The following is a 16,932-nucleotide window of genomic DNA, read 5'->3' on the forward strand; positions in this document are numbered from 1 at the left end:
TAGGCATTAGCTAAATTAAAGGGAAAAAAGGTTTATTGAATTTGTTTTTTAAAAGAGATGTTGGGAGTTTGCCTCTTGACTTCAATCCAGTCAGTTTTTTGGACTCACCATGTTGCCATTTGATAAATGGCATCCTTTGGCTCTTCGGCATTGACTTTAGACGTGAGTTATTGAGGTTTCTTCTTGGGAATGTCCTTTTGTGACAACATCTTCCCACGGATCTAATTCTAAAAAATGTGAGAAAAATTATGTAACTTAATTTAAAGGACAAGTGTGTAGGTTTTATGTAGCCGTAGGGTGGGGATGGCTTAGTGGTACGCCTTCCAAACAGAACACTGGAAGGTTGTGAGTTCAAAACCAGAGGCTGCCACCATCGTGCCCCTGAGCAAGGCACTTAACCCTGAGTTGCTCCAGACTGTCCCTGTAGTTAGTTCACTGTAAGTCACTTTGGATAAGAGTGTCTCCTAAATGACCTGTTTTAGTGGCATCTAGAGGTGAGGTTGCAGACTGCAACCAACCAAATATATTGTTGGGCTAATCCCTGCGCAGCGCCTGCATCTAAAACAAAACTCCTGGATATGGGCTGGACCGTCTTATTTTTACAAGTTGATCTACTCCAGGGTAAGAGGGTACTCTCAGTGACTCTTGTGGAGAGGAAGACTCTGACTACGTATCAAACAGCAGTTTGGAGAGTTCCTGATGAAGGCTCTTGATAATCTTGCTCTCTCCGGTGTCTTGTGAAGGTCGGGAATAGTGACAGTGCACAGACAGACAGGGGTTGTGGTTCCCATTGGGTTAGGGCTATAACTAAAGGTTATTTTCAGTATCCAATAATCTGTCAAATATTTTCTCGGTTTATTGACTTGTAGTTTAGTCTCTAAAATATCAGCAACCACACAAAAGACTATTACAGCAGTAAGCAATTAGTGATGGCATATGCACCTTTCTATTGGTGGGCATCTTATTTCAGTGTAGTTGGCAAGCCTCTTTACTTACTCAAACTCTCTGTAACCTTACTTTGAGGCAAGCAAAGCATTCATACCATATTAGAATTCACTGTTAAGACTTGTATCAACATTATATTTCCTCCTTTTCCAAATAAAAGTCACGCTCTTATGCACAGACAGCCCCAGAACTACTGACCCGTTATGTTTGTTCCAAAACCAATTTGTCCTCAAACCGCGGAGCTTCTGTTTTAGTACACTTTGATCCACAGCCAACATTTCACAACAAGGACATTTAATGAAACGGCCTGACCATAAATCTAGACATGGTCAATAAAAGGAAAGTGGGACTTAAAATATGGATAATAAAATAGCTATACAATATGATGGAATGGGCTGGAAAGTCATGGTCACAAGTTCACCAGTAACTTTTTTTTACTTTTACTCAAAACCCTTGAGCCACAAATGAAAGTAAAGGAGTGTGATCATCCGTGAAGCGAGTCTTCCTCACTGGAGCTGATGGGATCTTATCAGCTTCCTGACTGATGCTCAGATAGTAGCACTCCTGGCAGTGCCCTCAGATAACTGCTGCCACACAGCATGCACTCTTTCAGACATAAAGCTGCATCAAAGCTGCGGCGACTTTAGCACTACTGGCTGCATAACTGTGTACATTAGTGATGGTTGAGGATGGGAGATATGAAGGAGATGAAGGGCGAGTAGATAAGGAAGGAGATGAAGATAAAGTGTGGAAACAATAATGGCTTTATTTTTGGTAACTGGGTCAGTGAAGTGATATTTTTGTCAATTATTCTCCTTGCCTGTGTGTGTGTGTGTGTTTGGTATACTGGTGACTTGCTTTATGCTGAATTGCTAAATTTGGAGAAGAGTTGCTGTAGTGTGCAGAGCCATGATTTTAGAAATACTGTAAACAAAAAAAAAACCTGTGACATCTTCTGCATCATATTTATAGAGCTGCAATCATTAGCCAACTTATTAATAAGTTGATCGACAGAAAAATAATCGCCAACTATTTTGACAATTGATTAATCATTAAAGTAATTTTTCATGCATAAATGGTAGAAAATACTGATAAAAGTGTTTTGCTTAAATTCAGGCAGGATTTAAAGGATATGTTCACATTTTGTCACAAAGAGAAATGAGATTCTTCATTCTGTGCACATTTACATTCTGAATTTCAGTGGGATAAGTAGATATCTTCCAAGGTTACAGTCGTTTTAGTGCAGAATTCACACACAAAGAGTCAATTTCATACTAAAAAGACTGAATTTTAGAATGCCCTTTTTTGCAAGGAACAAGGACTATTAACTTTGACCCACATCTCTTACATCTTAAACTTACATTAATTGAAAAATATTATTTATTTATATATATTAATTATTTAGCTATTAGTTGCTAAATGTTGTTGATATTTACAATAATGTTGCAGCCCAGATTAAGTTGCACCTCGAGTTAATATCCAACCAAACGTAATGATCAGTTCATTATGGAGAAACCTGGACCATTAACTATGATGAGCGCATTGTGCAGCTATCGTGGAACATCTTTAAATCAGCAGAGTCAGCAACACCAACATTCCCGATCCACCATCTTGGCGCATTAACAGTGCACTCCAAAGCTGCGTCGTCACTTCATTGATAACAAACCCGACAGTGATTGACAGGAAGGTCCAATTACAGCCGCAACTAGCTGACACCAGCACAGGTCATCAAATTCCCATTTGGACTCCCAGTTGTCAAATAGTCCAATTGATCCACCAGCTGAGGTATCTATCTGTTACTGTCCAGGTCAGGAGAAACGCATCTGGATGGGCTCAATTAATGATGCATTGTGGGAGATTGACATGATTAATTGTGGTAGGGAGGAAAGCCCTGTGGTTTTGTTCAACTATCCAGATTTGTATATGTGTCTTCATTTAGTTTTCTACACATTTAAATGAGGTATTTGGAGCCTTAACTGTAATCCAAATAACAAGCATATTTTAAATTGCAAAATAGGAAATATGACATGTTAATAAATTCTATGAATGTTACAGATGACAGAACATGTCTCCTAAAAAATATGTATCTCACGTGTTTTTCCCCAAAATGCATTCTGCATCCGATGTGGGTTCAGGATGAGGCTACAAGAACATTTTGTTTATGATTAGAGAAACATCGTGGCTTTGGTTACAAGAATTGAAAAAGATAACATGTCCTGTATCATGTCACGGTTGACTTTTAACATTTTCTAATCAGGAACATTGTCTTTCACTACACTTAAACAACTGCTGTTAGTGCGTAAACATAATCATAAAAAACAATCACATTATAGTTCCTACGAGCAAATATTGTATTTAGAGAGCAGACATTGCAGAGCAGACAAATTAAATACGTAGTTAGTGAATGTTTTGAACATGCATATGTATTTGTATCTTTGCACATGTATTTTATTAATGCATATTTAAAAAAAAATAATAATAATTTTGTCTGGTTGGCATCACTTTACTTTTAAAACTTTTTCAAATTATGATTGGAATTTTTAGGAAGGTTGGGTTGTATAAAAACACAAATTTAGTCCGAACACACAGAAGAAAAACCAAAAAACAAATGTGTTGAATATCAACAGTATTCACAATTTCCTGACAATATTACTATTTGCAGCAGACAGAGGTGAAAAACAATGAGACGGAAGTGACATTAATCAAGCCTCAAATATGGCTCTGGCTGTTTTCTTTAGAACTGATATTCACTGAAGCGGTTTCAACTCCAAGTCTTTCACTGAAATCACTACATTTGGATTAATAATGACACTCTTGTCTTCACTTATGAAAAAAATCGAAAAAAAAACACAATATTGTAATTCTATTACATTTTTTCATTTCATTGAATTGTGACGAGACACACAAAATTGGTTTGATGAAGCAGAAGTCTTTGTATCATATTAATGACTGATGTGAGCAAAACCATTTCTGCTAATCATATTTATTCCCCATTAGCTGCAGCCGTTCTGTCTCTGTGTGAGAGTCTGAATACAACTGAGACGGTCTCTACTAAAGCATATGAGTTATTATTTAAATGACTTTGGGGTTTTGTGTTTTCCAGGTCAGCAGAAGCATAAATAAAGAAACTTTACTGCCTCAACTTCCATCTTAATTAGATAAACCACATTGATGTTTTTCACATAAACAACATTTGGAAACTCTTCAATACTGAGTACTTATCAGTCAATCTGTTAAAGCACCAAAAGCCCAAAAAATAATCTTAAAAAAGAAGAAGATAGAAACCACAAACTAATAACTCACTCATTTGGAACTAGCATGAGTTTCCAACTGCACAATTTCACTATGATTGATATCAGTAATTATGGCTTCTATGCCAGCAACAGCGGTCCATTAGTGAGTCTGAAAGCCATTTGCAACAAGTAATTAGCTGTACACATTTTAAGTGAAATCAATAATTTCAAATCTGTTGAGCATCTACTCTATGTAATCTCTTTTAATATGTACTTTTCTGTTGGTAGGGGCTTCTTCATCAAAACAATAACAAAAGACAGAGTGCGATGACGTCTTGAAGTAGCGTGGGATCATGAGAGTTGTTGTCTTCTGCACCGTCGCCGTCATTGCAGTCAGCGTCTCCGGGTTAGGAAGACGTATACATCTAGTCTTTTTTTCCTTTTAATGTGGAAAAGTGACATATACCTTTTAAGTAAGTATGTATAGTGCTTGAGTAATAAAAACAGCAAAAAGTATAAATGAACACTCAAAGTATATATATAATATAATAATAATAATAATAATAATATATATATACAGTATAGACATAGGAGAGAGAGCAGGAAGCCTGTTATGATGGGATTTGACGACATTGATTGTTTGAGTCACGTCTTAATTCCAAAATGTATCAGCGGCCAGAAGTAAAGAAAAGTCCAACTTTTAGAGTCACAGCCCCATTTTGTACCAGACAGGAGAACAAACTCTGACTGAGGTCAAAGAAGAGTTTCAGTCGCCTACAAGATGAGATGAAGGCACTGATAACCCTCTCAAAGCCTGTAAAGGACAGACACGGTCTTATTCTTAGTCTGTTCCTCTGCAGCAGGAGAGAGGACTGAACCCTCATGACCTGATCAGAAACATGGAGAGTCTTTTTGTGATCACCTGGTCTGCAATAGACGGTGCGACATGGGCCGACAAGGCTGACACATTTGGCTTTTGTTGTGTTGCAAGAATTCAGAGTATCACACAGAACAAACTCAGATCCTGTGTCTCATGTTTAGTCAGAATTATTCAGGAGAATTAATCGTACTGGCACACCATCCAGTGTTTATTCTGGGCCTTTGAGAGCTGCGGTCTGTGAGGAGTGATATCAAAGTACTGGCAACACTGGCGAGTACAAAAAAGCAATGTAATGTTCACTTATCACAAAAGGTATATCCATACTTTACTTTGTTCAAACACTTTTTCTCTTTTTCTTTAACAGCCACTTTTGTAAATAGTCATCGCCTACCAATGTGGCAACTGTGTCCTAAAAAACAAAGAAATGATCATGTAGCAAAGAGACTAACACAATGTTTCTTTTATATCCTTTATTCATGCACTTTATTTAAGATGTTTTTCACCAAAAATTATGATCACTTAAAAAACATCTGTGTCCCATCTGTGATGCAATACACATATTTGTTAAGTGAGTCCTGTATGTGTTAGTGCCATAAGAGTTTTAAGCATATCTTGATGATTATCGGGATAGTATCGTGAATCGCATTAATCTTTGGTCAGGACAATCGTGATATAAACATGTTCATATCGTCCCATGCCTTCTTCCCGGTAATAATCTTTCCCCAGGATTCCTCATCATAAATTAAGTTTGATTTTGAAAACAACTGCAGATAATTCATCATAAAATGACATTTATTCAAAAGTTATCCTTTATATATTAGTTAAATTATGTGGTATATTTTTTTAGTGGAACAACAATTCCTGTGACAAAATGCATCACTGATGGTGGAGAGAACAAAATGAGTAATTTGATATTTAAAAAAATATATATATCAATAAACATATAGCAAGTTGTGTTGGTGGTTTAAAGAACGGAAGTTAGTGGATCCTTAGGTGTAATGTTTGGATGAGTTTCTACACTCAGCTGCACACTGCGCTGTAACCCCACATATCTGCAGGTCTGCTTCAGTTACAGATTTTGCATTTGCTTTGTTCACTCAGTCAAAAAAGAAACATTTGGCACATAACTGAAATGTAAACTGGCATTTTAGAATAGAAAGCTTCTGGGCCACGTATACCGCAGGTGAAAAGTCGATCCATGCTTTATTACTGTACTTACTGTATTATTGCTCATAACTGCATTCAAGGTCGGGCAGGCTTTTATCTTAATAAGGCTTGGAGACAATGTCTTTGCGTCAGTACCTTTCAGTAAATTTGATATTCTTCCGGATGTGAACACTCAGACACACACGGGGACAAAGGTGATTCAAATCCGCAGGAAGCCGGAGCATGTTTTATCAAAAAAGAAAATCGAGATTTGAACCTGATTTTGTCAAATAAATCTGCTTAACTCTGAACTCTGTCATCTAGATACGATTAGATGGACATTTCATGTTCCATTAATATAAGCAAAAGGTAAAGTTTAAACGCTCGTCAATGCTTATAGATGACTGCAATAAATAATCAACTGAAATAATCACCATGGTCCTTCTTGTCTCCTCCAGTTGGACCGATTCTGTTTGTACTTTTATGTTACCCTGCAGAGAACACTTACTTTGTTCATGTTATACTGGAGGAATCAAATTGTATTAGTTCTGTTTAAGAGTCCAAAAGAGCCTTGCCCGGAGAGTTACATGCACTACCTTCATTCAGATAACATTTTGCGAGACCCCCCCCCCCCAAGTGGTTAAAGGATCAAGACATGAAAGATTAGGAGATGTGTTTGAAAATGCATTCCAGGGCGGCATGGGTTCAAATTTAAATTTGTACTTTGGGAAATCCTCCTCATTTCATGGTTCTCCGCAAACCAGACTGTAAAAATGTCGGAAGTATTTGTGACATTTATAGTGCAGCTGGGAAATGAAGCTTCCCGTCACAGCTCTTTCTGGTGGGCAAGAAACTGGGTTTTCTCCCTCTGTTTGAAATACCCCAGGGGATAGAGGCGCTGGGGTTACAGAAAGAGATGCAACAATAATGTTTTATTATGTCAGTCCGATTTTCTATTGATACAAACAGTGAACCGTGTGGTTATTTTTGCTGTAAGCTGTTTGTTTGGCAATTTCCCAGCTCACCATAACATGTGATAAAACAGGTGGGAAAGCTCAGTGCAGGGGATTCTGGGTACATACTCAGTGGTGCAGTGCAGTTGTAGTTTCACCTACTTACACCACCACCCGTTGAAGAAGTACTCAGAGTGAAAGTACAAAAGTATTAGTGTCAAAAGTACCAAAAGTAGGGCCGCCCCGGTAACTGACCTGGTGGAGCGAGCAGCCGTCCTTGATCTTATCAAAGCGGCCCAGGTTCAAATCCGACCTGCGGCCCTTTGCTACGTGTCCTCCATCCTCTCCTCATTTCCTGTCTCTCTTCAACTGCTCCATAAGTCAAAAAGTGCAAAAATGATCTGGAAAGAAAAGTGCTCATTATGCAGAATGGCCCTTTTCAGAATAATATATATTATTAAATTATAATTACTTGATGCATGAATGTGTGAGCATCACTAATGTTACAGCTGGAAAAGGTGGAGCTCATTTTAATTACGTCACATACGGCTAAGAAATATATAAACCCATTTTATTTGACTACTGTACAAAGTTGTAACATCACATGAGGTCATTGTGTGCATTGTCCGCCAATATAACGCTATGTGCATTTTAAATATGCACTAATAATTAGAATAATTGCCTCATGATAAAAATACCTCAAGTAACTACCGAGAGACTGGCCCATCCGGCTCAATCGGGAGTACATTTCAACTGGGTTAAGAGAAGAGGGGTGGTGTAAACCTTTTAAAAATATATATATTTCAGGATTGAACGGTCGAAAGGCTGTTTAAAGTTATCACCTCTTTACTTCATGTTTTGAACTAATCAAATGTTCTCAGTAAAATTGGAAATAAACCTTCTTCTTCTTCTTCTTCTTCTTCTTCTTCTTCTTCTTCTTCTTCTTCTGCTTCTTCTTCTTCTGCTTCTGCTTCTGCTTCTGCTTCTTCTTCTTCTTCTTCTTCTTCTTCTTCTTCTTCTTCTTCTTCTTCTGCTTCTTCTGCTTCTTCTTCTTCTGCTTCTTCTTCTTCTGCTTCTTCTTCTTCTTCTTCTTCTTCTGCTTCTTCTTCTTCTGCTTCTGCTTCTGCTTCTTCTTCTTCTGCTTCTTCTTCTTCTGCTTCTTCTTCTTCTTCTTCTTCTTCTTCTGCTTCTTCTTCTTCTGCTTCTGCTTCTGCTTCTTCTTCTTCTTCTTCTTCTTCTTCTTCTTCTTCTTCTTCTTCTTCTTCTTCTTCTGTTGTATTTCAGACAGATTAAACGCTTTATAGCAGAAGGATGTGTATAAAGGAAAAAGTGAGTGGATTTCCCATGACTCCAGAATCGTCAGTTAAACCCCTTTAGCTACTCCAGCTGTTGCAGCGGCTCATCCATGACATTTGCAGAAAACTATTGGCCATAGTCTACATCATGAAGTTTCATCCTACAGTATCCAGTATTTCTTCCTCTACAGGCCGTCCTCTTAGGGGCATCAATGGAAAGGTTCGATGTACTGCATGTGTACAGTGAGGGCAAACATTTCCCTGCAACAAAACTTGGAGAGAACAATGGAAAAGTTGATTTGCACTTTTAGTCAATTTAATAGCAATTTAAACCCAACTGGTTTTGAAACTTTATTCTCATCTTCACTTCAGATCTCCATTTGAAATTGAAGCCATTCATTTTTCTATCTGTATCGACTTACAAAGCCATTCTGTTTGGTGGAAGGCTGCATGGCCTCTTGATGCACGCATCTTTAAAGGAAAGTGATAACAGTAATTGAAATTGGCGCTGTTGCCCGGCACTCCCGCTATAATTGACTCGCTTACACCTCACAGCAAACACGGCTCACACAATTTGCAGCCGACTTCTTAGATCGCAATTTCAAATCCATCTCATTTCAGTCAGTCAGACATCAAAGTGCATTATGTTTGTACTTACAGCATCCAAATCCTCCCCAAATCTCTCTTTAGTGTTGAAAGAGAGACACCCTCTGAAAGGTGTTGTTCAGTATACATTAACGGGAGCGTTAAGTAGCTGGAAATTGAAGAAAATCATTATAAAAGACATGAAAAAGTTTTCAAAAAGCTGGTAAAAGGAGACTTTCCTGGCTTTAGTCTGCAGTCAAATGTTAAGCCTGTGCATAAAAACCTATTAAATGAAATCATTTATCTCTGCCTGTACACACATAGTGAGATTATGTTCACGGAAATGTAAAAAGATGATGTTCTTATTGATGTTACATTTGATTAATTGTTAATAGTTGCGTTAAAAAAAAAGTATTATATAATCAAGCTTTATACTATAAATTCCTCTCAAATCTCTTGGATGAATGGATTATTATCTCAGTCGTTGCGTGGACAGTTACAAGGAGCATATCATCAAAAGCTGTAGTATGAGTCATGAGTTGCACCTAATTTGAAGTGAGTTAAGAGTTAATTGTGACTCCCGGTGCTCAGTAAGAGAGCGTCAAACCATTTAAAAATGTTTTACAGTCATAATAAAATGGACAGTGCTAATGGTCGGTGTGAACGCCACATTAGGACAGTTTATAGATGAGTTAACTGAGTAAATCTCTGCAATTAAAGTCAGCATTAAAACTCGAGGCAGGCTATCCAAGCACAAGTGCTATTTATTATTTCTTGTTTTATTTCCAGATTCTCCCTATAAAGCACAGATAATTTGACTCCTTTCTTGATAAATGCTGAAAGCATTTCTTGTAAATCTTGTGAAATTGCACATTGTTTAATTTAACCTGCTGTTGCTGTGGTTTGCTTTTCTTATTCTCTCTCTCACTTTTTCTTTTTTTCTGTATTTTGTGTGCGTTTGTGTTTGCCTCCTTTTTAAACGGCTACATGCATGGCCTTTGATGACACACATGCGTGACAGATCAACTGACATTTAAAGATGTCCTGGTTTGCTGCTCATCAACCTGCTAATAATCAGTGGTGGATTGTTATCACACGTTGACATTTCTGCTTGCGTGACCTTTGATGAACTAATCCACCGGTACTACACACTAAACAACTGATTTAAAGCTTGATATATCCGCACAAAACGCAAAAAGAATGCCACAGCAGTATGTTCACGCAGGGGTGTGTGTGTGTCTAAAGAAACATTGGATTGGTTGCTGGGAAGTGTTGGCTCTTGATTCTGGATTCACTTGTTTCAACATTACGACCTAAAGCTCCTAAACACAACAAAGTCAGAAGAACGACTTCCCAACTTGCTGAAATGGGAGCATGTGAGGAGCAAGTGAATGCACCACTGGCCTTGGCGGAGGTCTGCGCTCTCCATGTGCCGGTCTAGTTTTGTAGAGTATTCATTGTCATTGAGTGGGGTCAATATCTGCTAAATATAACCAATGCAGCCACACAAATATGCAGTTCTTTCTTCTTCTATCCTGCTCAATATCAACTTTTCAACTGCAATATCACCACATACTGTCAAGGAAAAGATTTAGCACTCATCGCGCCACAGTTCTCAGAAAAAGCAGCATGACATTAGTTTGTTTTTCTGGCCAAAAACTGTGCAAGAACAGAGTGCTACGACTCTGGAAATGCCATACAGTACAATTGTTAGAATTTGTCTAAAATAAGTCAAAATAAGCTTTTACACAACTTTCCATAACAACAACTGACAACAATATGCAGGATTTCCCGAATGTTAGCTTTAATTTAACAATCAGCAGTTCACAAGGAAGAGGGGGGAATAATCATTACAAATGTAAGAAATGAACTATGAGTTGTTCCGCTGTCTGAAGTAAAGAGTAAAATGAGTCTACAAATCATCATTTCTTAGACGGATTAAAAGTTCTACTCTTACCAATTAACCAGAAACAAAAGCATGAGGATGACACACACAGAGAGTTGGAAAAGTGAGATTATTTTTGTAAACATGATAAAAACACAGCATGATAAAAGATCCTGGTACCGTACATGGTGATATGTGTGCTTTTGGTCCTGTTTGATGTGTGTATTGACCTTCAGTGTCCTTTACTGGTCTCTGTTAGAGGCTTTAACACACACACACACACACACACACACACACACACACACACACACAAACACACACACACACACACACACACACACACACACACTCTCTCTCAGTGTGTCACTGGAGAGGAATGCTGATCTTCTGCATGAGCAGAGATGGTTATGCAACGGTTTCACCACAGCAGGTGTGAAACACTGACAGTGGCATGCTGTGAGGAGGGAGAGGCGGACAGCCAGAGCTATTTTTATAAAGCCACTATCGGAGCCATCGGTAAAGGTTGCCTCGGATGTAGCATTATTCTGTGTGCCTTGTGACTTCTAGGAGGGTTTTTAAGTTTTCTTCGCACTGCTGTGGTTGTCGTGAGCTTGGATGATGAAAGTAAAATGCATATAGATGAATATTTGAGAAGGACTGTACTGCGAAGAAAAGGGACCCGTAGAGCCCGATCTGTCAGGGATGAACCATTTTAAAGTTTTAAGTGGTGCTCTGAAGAGAAGAACAAGATTATACCCACTATAATACTGTGCTGCAGACATTATTTTTTTAAGATGCCACATAACAGATTCTCGGGGACCATTTGTTCCAGGCATACTGTCTCCTCACCAGGATCATTTGGTGTATAAAGACTATCAAGCATCTGTACGTGCTACATGTATCCATCCTCTCTAGCCAAAAGCAAAGCAAGAATCTCACTGAGTTATTAGAATTAAACTTCCTTTTTTGTCGAACAGAGCAGCTGATTTACTCCTGTATCCGTGTAAACAGCCAGTAGCGACTCTGAGCAAACAGCATGGAATATCATGATCAGTTACTCGGTGGGTGCACCATTGGCTCCTCTATCTGAGCCCATGCACTGCAAGCAGGCAACTGTGGCTAAGGACCCACTACTTTGCACCCAGCACCGAATTCAATTAACTGCCCAACTGGAAAATGAGTGTTTGGGGAAATGAGGAAGCAAAGAAACAGGGACATTACTATAGATGATGTGGTCGGGCACATTTGTTAGGATTTGCTGGAGCAAAGCAGCGGGCAGAGTAAATGTTTTGCAACAGGAGGTGTTGAGGGCATTAATGTGAAAAAGCCGGAGAACAAAAATAATCGAATACCTGCTCCATATGTTGCAGAACAAAATAACAGATTAAGAGATTAAAACAAAGAGATGAAAAGGTTTGATGAGTCAGTGCATCTAGGCAGCAATATGTTCGGTTTAATGAGATTGTTGCATCTCATTAAGGAACATTACCAAACCAATGGAGAACATTTTGAGTAACGAATGAACCACCATATGGACTACATCAAGCTTCTTCCTAAATATGATGGTATCTGGGATCTTCAGTGTAAGAGTGCAGCACTGCTGCTATCTGTATCTGTTTATTGAATAAAGCCACCATATGTTTCTTTACCTTTTGCTTGATCCGGTTTGTTTTTTAAACTTGTGGACAGCGGTGGAAATATGAGCGAGAGTTGGATTACATTGTCTATAACCTAACATGTATATGTGTAAGTTTAAGTTCTCACAAAATATACAACATATTATATTTTAAGCATGTACTCATACTTTTATTTGAGCAGCACCTTTTAAAAAATGTTAGAAAGTCTGAACTGAGTCTGAGTAAAAGCTGAGTGAGTCTTAATGGATGGTGGAATTGGGCCATATTGCATGATTTTTCTTTTAAGAGCAAGTCCACACTACAGTTTGGAAAGGAGGAAACACGTAGCTCTTGAACCTCTGACTACACCCAACATCACAGCTGGGTGTGGTTTGTTTGTGCTCTGTTGTACTTATGAGCACATCCAGTAGCTTTGGTACTATAGTGCCACGCTTCACAGGTTGTTGGCATGTAAAGCCGTGTTATCAGACTGATAGAAGTTACTCTTTAAAAGAGGAAGTGGTAAAGGGATGAGTCCCAGATGGATGGAAAGTTGGTCTGCAGTGTCTAATGATTTAAAAAATGGCCATAATAGCTCATTAGGGCGACTTGTATAACTCCAAAAAGTGGAGGTTGTGCATGCAGTGGGAGGAAGTCCTGATGATTATAAAGTTAGTTTGAAGTTTTTATGAAAAAAGGAGATTCCTATTGAAAACGATCTGGAAGCATGCACCCTTGAGACTTACTTCAGCTCGTCAGTCTACTGCACGTCACGCAAGGTGCCAGGCTTCAATATCACATCCTGCGGTAAAAATAACACCTCTGAAACATCAGTCAAGTTTTATCTTGCACTGCTCTGCAAATCTTTTGAAAGGTAGATGAACCTTGTCAAATGTACTGAATTTTGAACTTATATTTATCTCCCTGTTTGTTGCTCATTTGTTTACACTTTGACGAATCTGAATAACGGAGAGCCCCGATGTCTTCTTCAATACATAATACATCAACTCGAAGCTTCAAAATGGTATTCCACAAACCAATGGTTGAGGCCACGGTGACTACAGTCTATGGCTAAGCCAAATACTGTACCTACGGCAGGGGTGGAGAGTGTATTCTACGAATCCTCTTTTATAAACTCCTACTTCAGACAGCTATACACACAGAACAGCCCTAAAGCTATCAATTAAAAGACACACCTTAAGAGACCGAAAACACGCTCTGTCCTGACAGTTAAAGTGACGTACATTACCACTGCAGGAGAAAGTCCACCACATCACTGCCTGCAGGTGCTTCACGCTCTCTTCCTGTATCTTTTAGCAGCTTTTATATTGTAGAGAAGTGGTAATGAAAGAGGAGTAAAGTCGTTTAGAGAAAAGCTGTTGATAGTAACACTAAAAACCGAGACTGCGACATGATTCCTCTGAGGGACGCCACAAGCTGGAGAACAAACGGTTGTAAAGGATGCTCATGAAATGCACTCACAAATCGAAACTCGTTTGTTTCCCTTCCCAGTCCTTGTATGTTTTCCTCTCCTGAAAGTCAGAGTTTTGGAACGGCAACCAACTGTGGGCTTTTCATTGTAGCCTCTTGGGACGATGATGCTTCTATTGCATCTGAACACTTCAGAAAATCTGAAAATCTCCCTCCTTAAGTCTCTGTCCCTCGCCCTTCTTTCTTATCTGTTTTATTGCCCTCATGGTTGACCAAAAGAAAATCTCCTACTGCCAGAGGAACCATCCTAGCTTGTCCCAAAGCAATTACAAGCCTGGCTATTTCTTACCCTCAGCTAAACATATTGCAGACTGATATTGCATGACTTCCTTCTCCTACCTCTTCTTACCAAAGATAACAGTGAAAAGTACACTCATACTGCAGTGAAATTGTCTGGGGAACTTCTCAAAGACTTGGCCTCTGAAGTTAAGCCTTTGGAAAACCTCCCTTTTGATTGCAGTTAAGAATTAAGAGCCCTAACTGGCAGTCTGTGTGGACAATAAGAAGAAAACCAGGCCATGCTAGTAATGGGAAAGTTAATAGGATTGCTGCAGTGACTCATATCAACCTTCAAATATACACTTTATTGCATAAATGTGCAGGTCACTTTGGTATTCTCATGTTAGTTTGTTTGTATAAGTCAATTTTACGAAGTCAGACATCATAACATTTATGTAACACTTCCAACACAGCACAAGTCTGAACTATTACACTTTTATCAAAAAGCCAACAGCAGCCCATTGGATGAGCGTTATCAGTGGTTATCAGCCTCATAGAAATGGATAAAGCCGATGTTGTACAATCCCTGTTCTCGACGGTCCGCTAGGGTTCGTGTGACATACATTTCAATCATCAAAGCGGTGTACGCGAGTTTCTGTGTGGATTTGTTGTGACCACGCGGACAGTCGTCCACCTACTAGAAGATTGAGAAGGCCGTTATCATCTACTCACATGGGAAGATAACCGATACATATACAAGACACAGTGTAGTAATTATGACAGAAGAAGGATGTCAGGCGCAGTAGTGACAAAGTCTGCTTGGGAGGATGTCGGGTCGGCTGGATGGGTCAATAAACACAGGACTTTCACTCAGACCATTTAACAATGAACCACAAAATACTTTGAATTGGACAATTTAAAGTTTTTTCTCCTGTCGGGACAGTTAATAGTTTGTGCGCCGACCATGAACCATAGCATCCTTAGTTCCTGTCTGGCCGTAGCATGTCTTTGCCTCTCACTCACCACTAGCTTCCCGTCATGTCTTGACTATCAGCTACCAATAAAGGCACAACATTACAATTCTTAGTGCTTAAAACTATAATTATACTAAATATATAATTATGCTAAAAGCAGATTATATCACACCCTAAGTATCTTCATAATGCATTATAAACATGGGCGAGCAGACTTTTGTTTTCATTTGTAATGTTTCAAATCCACCGGTGATGCTGCCCGTGACAGAACTATCATTCCCTCCTGCGTACAAGGAGCCAAATATCATGCAAGCTTCGCAGCTCTCTCATAAGCTTGTCACATTTGACTACAGCCATTAGGAACAGTTATGTAATGAAGACCTTTTTTTTATTATATATATATATATATATATATAAGCCGAAAGACATTACGGATAAAGCCAGCAGTGTTTCATAGCCCATGTTTGAAAACGGTTAGGGAGATGTGGAGTGTGGTAAAAACATCTTTATCACAAACACACTCAGTCTGTCCCTGCTGTTCATTACAAAAAAATCTTGTGAAGGTCAGCTGATGTCACCTTTTTTTTTTCATTTTCTCTGTGACTAAACAAACGCACTGTCTTTCGCTATCCGGTGCAGACTTATTGTTCAGGAAGACAGATTTCCCCCCGGGGGATCGGGTCAGCCGCTGTGCCAAGCCTGAGAGTATGAAAACGGAGGTGACAGGATGTTGATGAGGAGGCCCGAAGCGTTACCTCCAACTACCGTGCCCTGGAGTGCTCCACTCTGCCAGCCGGTAATGAACCTGTGAGGCTCCACTCACCTGTCACCCAGTCATTCTTTACGAGCCGCGTATTCACCCCCGGAGAGAAACTAACACCCAGTGTTCAGTATTAACCATCAGATGTGTTGTTTGTTTCCAGACGAACAACAACATATGCTACCTCGTTGGTCAAACTGGCGGTATGAAGCACATGAATTTAAAAATAACAGAAGAGAAATATGGAGTCAGTCAAGAGTACAAAACAGTTGAGTGAGTGAGAGGGGAAGTGAGAAAATAATACAGCGGAAAAGTAAGTGCAAATGTGCAAATATTCGAAGAAGCTGTAGGTGTGAGTTGATAGAGGTAGATGAGGTGTGTGTGTCTGTGTCTGTGGGTGTGGGTGTGGGTGTGTGTGCTCTTCCATGTCAGCCCTCTGAGCTCTTGTGCCCAGCAGACTGGATCTCTCTTCCCTCAATCCCTTAAACCCACTGATGGAGAACACAACCTCGATATGTAAGCCGACAGAGGATTTTGACTCTCACTCCATCTTTCTTCCCCCATATTCTCTTTCTCATTCCACTTTTCAGGGAGCGATACAACCTTAAATAATGGCCATGGAATAGCAAAGAAGGAAGAGTTATTTTGGGTGGTTAGTGATAGGTGGAGCTCTTCTAAGGATTTGATGGAAACAAAACTCTCCTGGTTGAATCATCAGTAAAAAAAACATGCGCAAATGTGTTAGAAAATACAAACCTGTGTATAAATAAACACAAGGATACAAGTCCGGTATTCAAACAGCGCTTTACAGAGCACTGACATACTGATAGTGCGACTGCTCTTATTGCTCTGCACTAGATGTATGCACTTGAATTGAATAGTCAAGTGCATACATCTAGTGCAGAGCAATAAGAGCACCAACACAGTTTTGAAATGATCCCGGAGCAAGA

This window comes from Cottoperca gobio, chromosome 1 (genome assembly GCF_900634415.1).
Source record: "Cottoperca gobio chromosome 1, fCotGob3.1, whole genome shotgun sequence".
NCBI lineage: Eukaryota > Metazoa > Chordata > Actinopteri > Perciformes > Bovichtidae > Cottoperca > Cottoperca gobio.